Source organism: Triturus cristatus, chromosome 6 (assembly GCF_964204655.1).
Source record: "Triturus cristatus chromosome 6, aTriCri1.1, whole genome shotgun sequence".
In the NCBI taxonomy this organism is placed as follows: domain Eukaryota; kingdom Metazoa; phylum Chordata; class Amphibia; order Caudata; family Salamandridae; genus Triturus; species Triturus cristatus.
This window is the reverse complement of record NC_140589.1, coordinates 1,899,918,766-1,899,932,836: the sequence shown is the minus strand read 5'-3', so window position 1 is coordinate 1,899,932,836 and position 14,071 is coordinate 1,899,918,766.

Genomic DNA, 14,071 nt, shown 5'->3' with positions numbered 1-14,071 from the left:
CGAGAGAACTCAGCCTTGACGGACTACTGGCGCTGCCGTAGCCCTATCTTGTGAACTATCGTCCTGCCTGCTGGCGCTGCCGTGGCCTTCTGCAACATCCATCCTCGTCGGGACCTGCTGGCGCTGCCGCGGCCCGTTGTAACGACCATCTTCACCGGGACCTGCTGGCGCTGCCGCAGACCGTGCATCGACCATCTTCACCGGGACCTGCTGGCGCTGCCGCGGACCGTGTATCGACCATCTTCACCGGGACCTGCTGGCGCTGCCGCGGCCCGTCCCAGCTAGACCACCAAGCTCGAGGATTGTGAGCTACCCACCATACCATCTCAACTACCAGACTGGTAACCAGACTGTCCCGCTACCCCCTTTTCCCATCTTAAGAGACTTGAATCGAGGGGACCCCTGAGTCCAGACCTCCTTGTACCATTTCATCGTACCTTAAGAAATTTCCTATAAAGAACGCTAAATCTTCTCCTTGTGTGGTATCTGTCTGTGGGGGGGAAGTTATTTATCTGTACGATCGCTGGAGACGGCTCTCCCCGGAGACCTCTCCCCTTGTCCTCGGCCGACCCTCCCGGTCCGTCTAACATTGGTGGCCAGCGGCGCGATCCGAATCAACGCGTAATCGTACAGAGAGTAGCTCACCCCACGACAAAACCACGATGTCAGCCAAAGATAGCGGTTCCACTGAAAAGTTCCAAATGGATAAGTTGGAAGAATATAGCCACCGCGAACTTAAACAATTCTGCATGGAACTAGGCATTGCTACCACCGGCCTGAGTACCAAAGAGGATTTGAAGCGCGCCCTTGAGTCATGGGCATAAACTGGGATCGCCGGATCCTCCGACCAAAACAGTGTCGCACCAGAGGGGAACGCCACGGCTCCCGAGGAGCGGGGAACGGGCCTCTCGCAGGAGGAGATCCACGAAAGAGAAAGAACCAGATTACATGAGTTGGAAATGGCACGACTCAAGATGGACGGTGAACTAAAGTTAGCCGAGCAGAAACTAAATCTAGAACATCTGCGGCTCCGAGAAGAACGAGAAGAAAAACAGAGACAGAGAGAGCTAGAGGAAAAAAGAATAACACTCGAACACGAGCGCAAACTGGCGGAAATAGAACTTCGGAAACAGAATAAAGAACCGGGGGTGCCTGAGCGACCGCACACCCCGGGAGCAACCGAGAAAAAAGTCCACATCCCCAAGGATGTTGTCCGAGAGTATGTCCGAGAGGACGACATACAACAGTGGTTCAAAGCCTACGAGATCGCCATGACCTCCCACCGGATCGACCGGAGTGATTGGGGAGCCGGACTATGGGGGAAGTTCGTCAACGAAGGCCGCGATGCCCTATTGCAGCTCCCAGATCACCAAATGTTGTCCTACGACCACATGAAGGCTGCCCTCCTCACCCGCTACGGCCTCACACCCGAGATGTACCGCCAGAGGTTCAGAGATTGCACCCGGATCCCGGGTACAACTTGGGTGGAGTACGTCAACTATTTCAGCCGAGCCTTCGAGGGTTGGATCAAGGGGAGCCATGTAACGACCTACGAGCAACTCTTTAACCTTATGGTATGGGAACACCTGTCGAACAACTGTTTCGTCGAGCTCAGGCAGCACCTCCTCGACAGTAAATTGACTGACCCCCGGCAACTCGCCGCTGAAGCTGACCGATGGGAAAGCACCCGAGTGGGCCGGAGAGGACCACACGAGCAAAACCGAAGCAACCAAGGCCAGCACCGTCCTCGGGGAGGAGGAGGAGGCCAGGGGCGAGGGAGAGACACCCTCCCGGCAACACCCGTGGCCAGCACCCCGCCCCCGGCCGGCCGGGGCAACCCCCCGATGCGCCCGGGGTTCAGAGCCAACATCACGTGCCACCGATGCCAGCGAGTCGGCCACTACGCCAATGACCCGAGCTGCCCGCAGAACCAAACACCCAAGCCCCGCCAGGTAGCTGCCGCCGCCCTGGGGGAAGAACGACTATCGGAGGAACAGGAAGAGTATGAGCCGGCCCAGCAAGAGTGGGAACCGGCCGCCATGGTTCTAGCGTGCCTAGGGGGAAGAGACATGGTCCCGCGGGCTCCCCTACCCGCCAACACCCGGAAATATGGCCAGTGGGTGATCATTAATGGGCGTCGGGCCGAGGCCTTACGTGACACAGGCGCCAGTGTGACGGCCGTCCGCTGTCACCTGGTGAAGCCCGAGCAGATCCTGCCGAACATTCTCTGCCCCGTCCGCTCAGCCGACAATTCCGAAAGTCTGTGTCAAATGGCCTGCGTCCCCTTCGAATGGGGAGGGGTCTCCGGCCTGTTGAAGGTAACGGTCCGGGATGATGCCCCCGTGGACTGCCTCCTGGGGAATGACCTTGAGAGTTCCCCGTGGGGCGCCGTCGAAAGAAGAGAGCACCTGGGGATGCTGGGCATCCCGGACTGGGCCTGCGTAACCACCCGGTCCATGGCCGCCCGTGCCGTCCCCCGATCAGAAGAACCGGAATGGCCAGCACCTCCGCCCCCGGTCGCCCCAGTAGAGGACAACGACGAGGCCAACCCCCCGGAACCAACGACCGAAGAGGACGCGCAACCCCAGGACCTGGCTCAGTGGCGCCAAGAAGGGGGGCCCACCCAAGAACAGTTCCGCCAGGAGCAAAAGACCTGCCCCTCCCTCGAGGGACTCCGCCAGCAAGCCAGCGCCCAGAGCGCAGGGGACTCCACCGGAACTCACTGGGTCTATTGGGACAACGACCTGCTATACAGCGAACAAAGAATCGCAGAGATAGGGGCCGGTCGAGTGCTGGTGGTACCTCTCCGCTTCAGAGACTTCCTACTCAATCTGGCCCACGATGTCCCCCTGGCTGGACACCTGGGCCAGGACAAAACTTACAGTCGCCTAGTGACTCACTTTTTCTGGCCGAAGATGCGGAACGACGTCCTTAACCACTGCCGGTCCTGCCCCACGTGCCAGGCCAGCGGGAAGAGCGGCCGTAAGCTGTAAGCTGAAAGCCCCTCTGCAACCCTTCCCAGTGGTCACCACCCCGTTCGAGAGGGTAGGAATAGACATTGTGGGGCCCCTGGATCCCCGCACGGCACAAGGACATAGGTTCATCCTGGTACTGGTGGACCACGCCACCCGCTACCCCGAGGCGGTGCCCCTACGAACTGTAACGGCTCCGGTGGTTGGCCGGGCCCTAATGGGGATCTTCTCCCGGGTGGGCTTCCCCCGAGAAGTCGTCAGCGAACGAGGCACGAACTTTATCTCAAAATATATGAAGTCCCTCTGGCAACAGTGCGGGGTCACCTACTGATTCACGACCCCCTATCACCCCCAAGGGAACGGACTAGTGGAGCGATTCAACCGCACTCTCAAGGGGATGATTGGGGGATTGGAAGAGCCCCTCCGTCGCCAGTGGGATGTACTACTCCCGTGCCTCCTTTTCGCCTACCGAGAAGTTCCCCAGAAGTCCCTCGGTTTTAGCCCTTTCGAACTCCTGTACGGGCACCCTGTGCGAGGGCCCCTCAGCCTAGTCAAAGAAGGTTGGGAGATGGCCCCTCTAAAGACCCCTCCAGACGTCTTCAAGTACCTCCTGGCCCTACGCAATCAGACCCGGCGCTTCAGGGAGATGGCCAAGGCGAACCTCGAGGCCAGTCAGGAGGACATGAAAAGATGGTATGATCACAATGCCTCCTCCGTCGAGTTCGAACCTGGTCAACAAGTGTGGGTGATGTCCCCCACCGAACCATGTGCCTTGCAAGATAAGTGGACGGGGCCCTTCAAAGTGGTCGAGCGCAAAAGCCCCGTCACTTACCTCATCGACATGGGGACCCCCCGGAACCCCCTTCGGGTCCTCCACACCAACAGACTCAAACCACACTTTGTGCGCTCAGAACTCAGCCTCCTGGTGGCTACGGACAGTGGGGCGGAGGAGGACTCCGAACCCCTCCCGGATCTCCTGAAGACTCAGGAGAACGACGGTTCCGTGGACGGGGTCCGGCTCTCCGATGCCCTCACCCCAGAGCAACGCCAGGGCTGCCGGGACCTCCTGCTGCGGTTCGCTACACTGTTCTCCCTCACCCCCGGGGTCACCCCTTGGTGCTTGCACGACGTGGACACCGGGGACAGTCCCCCTATCCGACACCGGGCCTACCGCGTGCCAGATCGGGTACGGGCCTGCATCCAAGAGGAAGTGGCCAAAATGCTCACGATCGGGGTCATCGAGCCCTCGGACAGCCCCTGGGCCAGCCCGGTTGTACTGGTCCCCAAAGCCGCTGCCCCCGGCACCACACCGGAACTGAGATTCTGCGTCGACTACCGGGGCTTGAACGCTGCCACCCGGACCGACGCTCATCCTATCCCCCGAGCGGATGAATTGATCGACCGGCTGGGGGCCGCCTGCTACCTCAGCATCTTCGACCTAACAGCGGGCTACTGGCAGATCGGTCTCACACCCCGGGCTCAGGAACGGTCCGCCTTCTCTACCCCCGATGGCCACTACCACTTCAAGGTCATGCCCTTTGGCATGAAGAATGCCCCCGCTACTTTTCAACGTCTCGTGAACCAGGTCTTGGCGGGGCTCGAAGAGTTCAGCGCCGCCTACCTGGACGATATCGCTGTATACAGCCGCCACTGGTCCGACCACCTCCTCCACCTCCAAGAGGTCCTACAGGCCCTCCAGCGGGCCTGCCTCACGATTAAGGCCGGCAAATGCCAAATTGGTCAAGGGTCCGTGACCTACCTCGGGCACCAGGTGGGAAGCGGGCTGGTGGCCCCGCTGCAACTTAAAATTGCTGCCATCCAGTCCTGGCAGCCCCCCATCACCCAGACCGAGGTCCGAGCCTTCTTGGGGCTCACCGGCTACTACCGGTGGTTCGTGAGGGACTACGGCAGCATTGTGGGGCCCCTCACGGGTCTCACGTCCAAGAACCAGCCAAAGCGGATTAACTGGACCCCCGACTGTCAAGCGGCCTTCGAAAAGCTAAAGGCCGCCCTGTGCACCGCCCCTGTGCTCCAGGCCCCCGATTACAGTCGGGAATTCGTGGTACAGACAGACGCCTCCGACCACGGCATCGGAGCGGTTCTTTCCCAACTGAACCCCGAGTGTCATGACCAGCCGGTGGCCTTCATCAGCCGACGTCTCCTGGCCCGAGAACAGCGCTGGAGCACAATCGAGAGGGAGGCCTTCGCAGTGGTGTGGGCCCTCAAAAAGCTCCGGCCCTATATCTTCGGTACCCACTTCCGGGTACAAACCGACCATCGACCCCTGCAGTGGCTGATGCAGATGCGGGGGGAGAACCCAAAACTATTGCGCTGGTCCATCTCCCTGCAGGGAATGGACTTCACCGTGGAGCACCGACCGGGCCAAGACCACGCCAACGCAGATGGCCTGTCACGCTTTTTCCGCCTCAACGAGGAGAGTCCCCAAGAAGATGGGTGACTCTCCCCGCCTTCAGCTGGGGGGGACGCATGTTGGACAGGCCACACGAAGGGCTTGCTCCCTCCCCGCATGACAGGGCCCAAGCCCCGGCCCGCCAGGCGTGACCCACAAGAATCACCCACACCCCGTCTCCCGACGGAACTCCTGCCCCCGGACCTCCATGTATCACGGGACCAAGCCACCACCGGCTCCCCCGGCCAGGTCGAGCCGCCATCTTGGGCCCTGCGCCACGAGGCCGCGTGGCCTCCATCCGACCCTAACCCTGGGCCTGGCCGGCCCCGACATCCCGGCACCACCATCCACCCAGGAGGTGAGCGGACCACTTGGCAGGTCAATGGGAGAACGAAGCGCCAAGGGCTCTCCCCCGCCAGGTGCCGATCGCCTCCAGCTCCCCCAGGCACTGGCTCCACCCCCTGCTGGGTGTCTGGACACCTTCATCCCGGACCCTCCGACCTCCAAGTGCGAGGGTCCGGACATCAAAGGGCGCCTGCCCTATAACTGGAGCAGCTCCGGAGCAGGAAGGCAGTTGTATCCTGGAGTCGAGAGACACCGAGAGAACTCAGCCTTGACGGACTACTGGCGCTGCCGTAGCCCTATCTTGTGAACTATCGTCCTGCCTGCTGGCGCTGCCGCGGCATTCTGCAACATCCATCCTCGTCGGGACCTGCTGGCGCTGGCGCGGCCCGTTGTAACGACCATCTTCACCGGGACCTGCTGGCGCTGCCGCGGACCGTGCATCGACCATCTTCACCGGGACCTGCTGGCGCTGCCGCGGACCGTGTATCGACCATCTTCACCGGGACCTGCTGGCGCTGCCGCGGCCCGTCCCAGCTAGACCACCAAGCTCGAGGATTGTGAGCTACCCACCATACCATCTCAACTACCAGACTGGTAACCAGACTGTCCCGCTACCCCCTTTTCCCATCTTAAGAGACTTGAATCGAGGGGACCCCTGAGTCCAGACCTCCTTGTACCATTTCATCGTACCTTAAGAAATTGCCTATAAAGAACGCTAAATCTTCTCCTTGTGTGGTATCTGTCTGTGGGGGGTAAGTTATTTATCTGTACGATCGCTGGAGACGGCTCTCCCCGGAGACCTCTCCCCTTGTCCTCGGCCGACCCTCCCGGTCCGTCTAACACCGAGCATAAGACCATACCTTCCTAAATCTACACCCGTCCGAGTCTAAGAGCACACCTTCCTCAGTCTGCATCCGTCCGAACCTAAGAGCAGACCTTCATCCGAGGTTAAGATCAGACCTTCCTCAGTCTGCATCCGTCCCAGCCTTAGAGCAGACCTTCCTCAGTCTGCATCCGTCCGAGCCGAAGAGCAGACCTTCTTCAGTCTGCACCTGTCCGAGCCTGAGACCAGAACTTCCTCAGTCTGCACCCGTCCGAGCCTGAGAGCTGCCCTTCCTCAGTCTGCACCCGCCTGAGCCTAAGAGCAGACCTTCCTCAGTCTGCATCTGTCTCAGCCTAAGAGCAGACCTTCCTCAGTCTGCACCCATCCACGCCTGAGACCAGCAGACCTTCCTCAGTCTGCACCCGTTCGAGCCAAAGACCAGACCTTCCTCAGTCTGCACCCATCCGAGCCTAAGACCATAACTTCCTAAGTCTGCACCCGTCCGAGTCTAAGAGCAGACCTTCCTCAGTCTGCATCCGTCCGAACCTAAGAGCAGACCTTCATCCGAGCCTAAGACCAGACCTTCCTCAGTCTGCACCCATCCGAGCCTAAGACCAGACCTTCCTCACTCTGCATCCGTCCGAGCGTTAGAGCAGACCTTCCTCAGTCTGCATCCATCCAAGCCGAAGAGCAGAACTTCTTCAGTCTGCACCTGTCCGAGCCTGAGACCAGAACTTCCTCAGTCTGCACCCGTCCGAGCCTGAGAGCAGACCTTCCTCAGTCTGCACCCGCCTGAGCCTAAGATCAGACCTTCCTCAGTCTGCATCCGTCTCAGCCTAAGAGCAGACCTTCCTCAGTCTGCACCCGTCCGACCCTAAGAGCAGACCTTCCTCAGTCTGCACCCGTCAATGCCTAAGAGCAGAACTTCCTAAGTCTGCACCAGTCCGAGCCTGAGAGCAGACCTTCCTCAGTCTGCACCCGTCCGAGCCTAAGAGCAGACTTTCCTCAGTCAGCACCCGTCTGAGCATAAGAGCCGATCTTTCTCAGTCTGCACCCGTTCGAGCCTAAGACCAGACCTTCCTCAGTCTGCACCAGTCCGAGCCTGAGAGCAGACCTTCCTCAGTCTGCACCCGTTCGAGCCTAAGAGCAGACTTTCCTCAGTCTGAACCCGTCCGAGCCTTAGAGCAGACCTTCCATAGTCTGCACTCGTCCCCGCCTGAGACCAGACCTTCCTCAGTCTGCACCCGTCCACACCTAAGAGCAGACGTTTCTCAGTCTGCACTCGTCCTAGCCTCAGAGCAGTCCTTCCTCAGTCTGCACCCGGCCGAGCCTGAGACCAGACCTTCCTCAGTCTGCACCCGTCTGACCCTGAGACCAGACCTTCATTAGTCTGCACCCTTCTGAGCCTAAGAGCAGTCCTTCCTCAGTCTGCTCCCGTCCGAGCCTAAGAGCAGACCTTCTTCAGTCTGAACCTGTTCGACCCTAAGAAAAGACCTTCCTCAGTCTGCACCCGTCCGAACCTAAGAGCAGACCTTCCTCAGTCTGAACCTGTCCATGCCTAAGAGCAGACATTCTTCAGTATGCACCCATCCTCGCCTAAGAGCTGACCTTCCTCAGTCTACACCTGTCCACGCCTAAGAGCAGACCTTCCCCGCTCTGCACCCGTCCGATCCTTACATCAGAGCTTCCTCAGTCTGCACCAGTCCAAGCCTGAGAGCAGACCTTCCTCAGTCTGCACCCGTTCGAGCCTAAGAGCAGACTTTCCTCAGTCTGAACCCGTCCGAGCCTCAGAGCAGACCTTCCTTAGTCTGCACTCGTCCCCGCCTGAGACCAGACCTTCCTCAGTCTGCACCCGTCCACACCTAAGAGCAGACGTTCCTCAGTCTGCACTCGTCCTAGCCTCAGACCAGTCCTTCCTCAGTCTGCACCCGTCCGAGCCTGAGACCAGACCTTCCTCAGTCTGCACCCGTCTGACCCTGAGACCAGACCTTCATTAGTCTGCACCCTTCTGAGCCTAAGAGCAGACCTTCCTCAGTCTGCTCCCGTCTGAGCCTAAGAGCAGACCTTCTTCAGTCTGAACCTGTTCGACCCTAAGAAAAGACCTTCCTCAGTCTGCACCCGTCCGAACCTAAGAGTAGACCTTCCTCAGTCTGAACCTGTCCATGCCTTAGAGCAGACTTTCCTCAGTCTGAACCCGTCCGAGCCTTAGAGCACACCTTCCTTAGTCTGCACTCGTACCTCCGCCTGAGACCAGACCTTCCTCAGTCTGAACCAGTCCACACCTAAGAGCAGACGTTCCTCAGTCTGCACTCGTCCGAGCCTCAGAGCAGACCTTCCTCAGTCTGCACCCGTCAGAGCCTGAGACCAGACCTTCCTCAGTCTGCACCCGTCTGACCCTCAGACCAGACCTTCATTAGTCTGCACCCGTTTGAGCCTAAGAGCAGACCTTCCTCAGTCTGCTCCCGTCCGAGCCTAAAAGCAGACCTTCTTCAGACTGAACCTGTTCGACCCTAAGAGAAGACCTATCTCAGTCTGCACCCGTCTACGCCTGAGAGCAGACCTTCCTCAGTCTACATCTGTTCAAGCCTGAGAGCAGACCTTCCTCAGTTTGCACCCGTTGGAGCCTGAGAGTAGATCTTCCTCAGTCTGCACCCGTCCGAGCCTAAGAGCAGACCTTCCTCACTCTGCACCCGTCTGAGCCTAAGAGCAGACCTTCCTCAGTCTGCACCCGCCCGAGCCCTAGAGCAGACCTTTCTCATTCTGCACCCGTCCGAGCCTAAGAGCAGACCTTCCTAAGTCTGCATCCGTCCATGCCTGAGAGCAGCAGACCTTCCTCAGTCTGCACCCGTTCGAGCCAACGACCAGACCTTCCTCAGTCTGCACCCATCCGAGCCTAAGACCATATCTTCCTAAGTCTGCACCCGTCCGAGTCTAAGAGCAGACCTTCCTCAGTCTGCATCCTTCCGAACCTAAGAGCAGACCTTCATCCGAGCCTAAGACCAGACTTTCCTCAGTCTGCACCCATCCGAGCCTAAGACCAGACCTTCCTCAGTCTGCACCAGTCCGAGCCTGAGAGCAGACCTTCCTCAGTCTGCACCCGTCCGAGCCTAAGAGCAGACTTTCCTCAGTCTGAACCCGTCCGAGCCTTAGAGCAGACCTTCCTTAGTCTGCACTCGTCCCCGCCTGAGACCAGACCTTCCTCAGTCTGCACCCGTCCACACCTAAGAGCAGACGTTCCTCAGTCTGCACTCGTCCTAGCCTCAGAGCAGTCCTTCCTCAGTCTGCACCCGTCCGAGCCTGAGACCAGACCTTCCTCAGTCTGCACCCGTCTGACCCTGAGACCAGACCTTCATTAGTCTGCACCCTTCTGAGCCTAAGAGCAGACCTTCCTCAGTCTGCTCCCGTCCGAGCCTAAGAGCAGACCTTCTTCAGTCTGAACCTGTTCGACCCTAAGAAAAGACCTTCCTCAGTCTGCACCCGTCCGAACCTAAGAGCAGACCTTCCTCAGTCTGAACCTATCCATGCCTAAGAGCAGACATTCTTCAGTATGCACCCATCCTCGCCTAAGAGCAGACCTTCCTCAGTCTGCACCTGTCCACGCCTAAGAGCAGACCTTCCCTGCTCTGCACCCGTCCGATCCTTACATCAGAGCTTCCTCAGTCTGCACCCGTCCAAGCATAAGAGCAGACCTTCCACAGTCTGCATCCGTCCGAGTCTAAGAGCATACCTTCCTGAGTCTGCACAAATCCGAGCCTGAGAGCAGACCTTTCTCAGTCTACACCCGTCCGAGCCTAAGAGCAGACCTTCCCCAGTCTGCACCCATTCGAGCCTAAGAGCAGACCTTCCTCATTCTGCACCCATCCAAGCCTGAGAGCAGACCTTCCTTAGTCTGCACCCGTCCGAGCCTAAGAGCAGACCTTTCTCAGTCTGCACCCATCCGAGCCTGAGAGCGGACATTCCTCAGTCTGCTCCCATCCGAGCCTAAGAGCCAACCTTCCTCAGTCTGCACCCGTCCGAGCCTAAGAGCAGACCTTCCCCAGTCTGCCTTTTCCAAGCCTAAGAGCAGACCTGCCTTAGTCTGCACCCGTCCGAACCTAAGAGCAGACCTTCCTCAGTCTGCATCCTTCCGAACCTAAGAGCAGACCTTCCCCAGTCTGCACCCGTCCACGCCTAAGAGCAGATCTTCCTCAGTCTTCACACGTCCACGCCTAAGAGCAGACCTTTCTCAGTCTGCACCCTTCCAAACCTAAGAGCAAACCTTCCTCAGTCTGCACCCGTCCGAGCTTTAGAGCAGACGTTCCTCAGTCTGCACCCATCCACGCCTAAGACCAGACCTTCCTTAGTCTGCACCCGTCCACACGTAAGAGCAGACCTTCCTCAGTCTGCATCCTTCCGAACCTAAGAGCAGACCTTCATCCGAGCCTAAGACCAGACCTTCCTCAGTCTGCACCCATCCGAGCCTAAGACCAGACCTTCCTCAGTCTGCACCAGTCCGAGCCTGAGAGCAGAATTTCCTCAGTCTGCACCCGTCCGAGCCTAAGAGCAGACTTTCCTCAGTCTGAACCCGTCCGAGCCTTAGAGCAGACCTTCCTTAGTCTGCACTCGTCCCCGCCTGAGACCAGACCTTCCTCAGTCTGCACTTGTCCACACCTAAGAGCAGACGTTCCTCAGTCTGCACTCGTCCTAGCCTCAGAGCAGTCCTTCCTCAGTCTGCACCCGTCCGAGCCTGAGACCAGACCTTCCTCAGTCTGCACCCGTCTGACCCTGAGACCAGACCTTCATTAGTCTGCACCCTTCTGAGCCTAAGAGCAGACCTTCCTCAGTCTGCTCCCGTCCGAGCCTAAGAGCAGACCTTCTTCAGTCTGAACCTGTTCGACCCTAAGAAAAGACCTTCCTCAGTCTGCACCCGTCCGACCCTAAGAGCAGACCTTCCTAAATCTGCACCCGTCCGAGCCTAAGAGCAGACCTTCCTCAGTCTGAACCTGTCCATGCCTAAGAGCAGACATTCTTCAGTATGCACCCATCCTCGCCTAAGAGCAGACCTTCTTCAGTCTGCACCTGTCCACGCCTAAGAGCAGACCTTCCCCGCTCTGCACCCGTCCGAGCCTTACATCAGAGCTTCCTCAGTCTGCACCCGTCCAAGCATAAGAGCAGACCTTCCACAGTCTGCATCCGTCCGAGTCTAAGAGCATACCTTCCTGAGTCTGCACAAATCCGAGCCTGAGAGCAGACCTTTCTCAGCCTGCACCCATCCGAGCCTAAGAGCAGACCTTCCTCAGTCTACACCCGTCCGAGCCTAAGAGCAGACCTTCCCCAGTCAGCACCCATTCGAGCCTAAGAGCAGACCTTCCTCATTCTGCACCCATCCAAGCCTGAGAGCGGACCTTCCTTAGTCTGCACCCGTCCGAGCCTAAGAGCAGACCTTTCTCAGTCTGCACCCATCCGAGCCTGAGAGCAGACATTCCTCAGTCTGCTCCCGTCCGAGCCTAAGAGCCAACCTTCCTCAGTCTGCACCCGTCCGAGCCTAAGAGCAGACCTTCCCCAGTCTGCCTTTTCCAAGCCTAAGAGCAGACCTGCCTTAGTCTGCACCCGTCCGAACCTGAGAGCAGACCTTCCTCAGTCTGCACCTGTCCGAGCCTAAGAGCAGACTTTCCTCAGTCTACACCCGTCCGAGCCTAAGAGCAGACCTTCCCCAGTCTGCACCCATTCGAGCCAAAGAGCAGACCTTCCTCATTCTGCGCCCATCCAAGCCTGAGAGCAGACCTTCCTTAGTCTGCACCCGTCCGAGCCTAAGAGCAGACCTTTCTCAGTCTGCACCCATCCGAGCCTGAGAGCAGACATTCCTCAGTCTGCTCCCGTCCGAGCCTAAGAGCCGACCTTCCTCAGTCTGCACCAGTCCGAGCCTAAGAGCAGACCTTCCCCAGTCTGCCTTTTCCAAGCCTAAGAGCAGACCTGCCTTAGTCTGCACCCGTCCGAACCTAAGAGCAGACCTTCCTCAGTCTGCACCCGTCCGAGCCTAAGAGCAGACCTTCCCCAGTCTGCACCCGTCCACGCCTAAGAGCAGATCTTCCTCAGTCTTCACACGTCCACGCCTAAGAGCAGACCTTCCTCAGTCTGCACCCGTCCAAACCTAAGAGCAAACCTTCCTCAGTCTGCACCCGTCCGAGCTTTAGAGCATACGTTCCTCAGTCTGCACCCATCCACGCCTAAGACCAGACCTTCCTCAGTCTGCACCCGTCCACACGTAAGAGCAGACCTTCCTCAGTCTGCATCCGTCCAAGCCTAAGAGCAGACCTTCCTCAGTCTACACCTGTCCAAGCCTGAGAGCAGACCTTCCTCATTCTGCACCCGTCTGAGCAAACCTTCCTCAGCCTACACCCGTCCCAGCCTAAGAGCGGACCTTTCTCAGTCTGTACCCGTCCGATCCTAAGAGCAGACATTCCTCAGTCTGCACCTGTCAGAGACTGAGAGCAGACCTTCCTCAGTCTGCACCCGTCCGAGCCTAAGAGCAGACCTTCCTCAGTCTGCACCCGTCCACGCCTGAGAGCAGCAGACCTTCCTCAGTCTGCACCCATCCGAGCATAAGACCATACCTTCTAAGTCTGCACCCGTCTGAGTCTAAGAGCACACCTTCCTCAGTCTGCATCCGTCCGAACCTAAGAGCAGACCTTCATCCGAGCCTAAGATCAGACCTTCCTCAGTCTGCATTTGTCCCAGCCTTAGAGCAGACCTTCCTCAGTCTGCATCCGTCCGAGCCGAAGAGCAGACCTTCTGCAGTCTGCACCTGTCCGAGCCTGAGACCAGAACTTCCTCAGTCTGCACCCGTCCGAGCCTGAGAGCTGCCCTTCCTCAGTCTGCACCCGCCTGAGCCTAAGAGCAGACCTTCCTCAGTCTGCATCTGTCTCAGCCTAAGAGCAGACCTTCCTCAGTCTGCACCCATCCACACCTGAGACCAGCAGACCTTCCTCAGTCTGCACCCGTTCGAGCCAAAGACCAGACCTTCCTCAGTCTGCACCCATCCGAGCCTAAGACCATAACTTCCTAAGTCTGCACCCGTCCGAGTCTAAGAGCAGACCTTCCTCAGTCTGCATCCGTCCGAACCTAAGAGCAGACCTTCATCCGAGCCTAAGACCAGACCTTCCTCAGTCTGCACCCATCCGAGCCTAAGACCAGACCTTCCTCAGTCTGCATCCGTCCGAGCGTTAGAGCAGACCTTCCTCAGTCTGCATCCATCCGAGCCGAAGAGCAGAACTTCTTCAGTCTGCACCTGTCCGAGCCTGAGACCAGAACTTCCTCAGTCTGCACCCGTCCGAGCCTGAGAGCAGACCTTCCTCATTCTGCACCCGTCCGAGCCTAAGAACAGACCTTTCTCAGTCTGCACCCATCCGAGCCTGAGAGCAGACATTCCTCAGTCTGCTCCCGTCCGAGCCTAAGAGCCAACCTTCCTCAGTCTGCACCAGTCCGAGCCTAAGAGCAGACCTTCCCCAGTCTGCCTTTTCCAAGCCTAAGAGCAGACCTGCC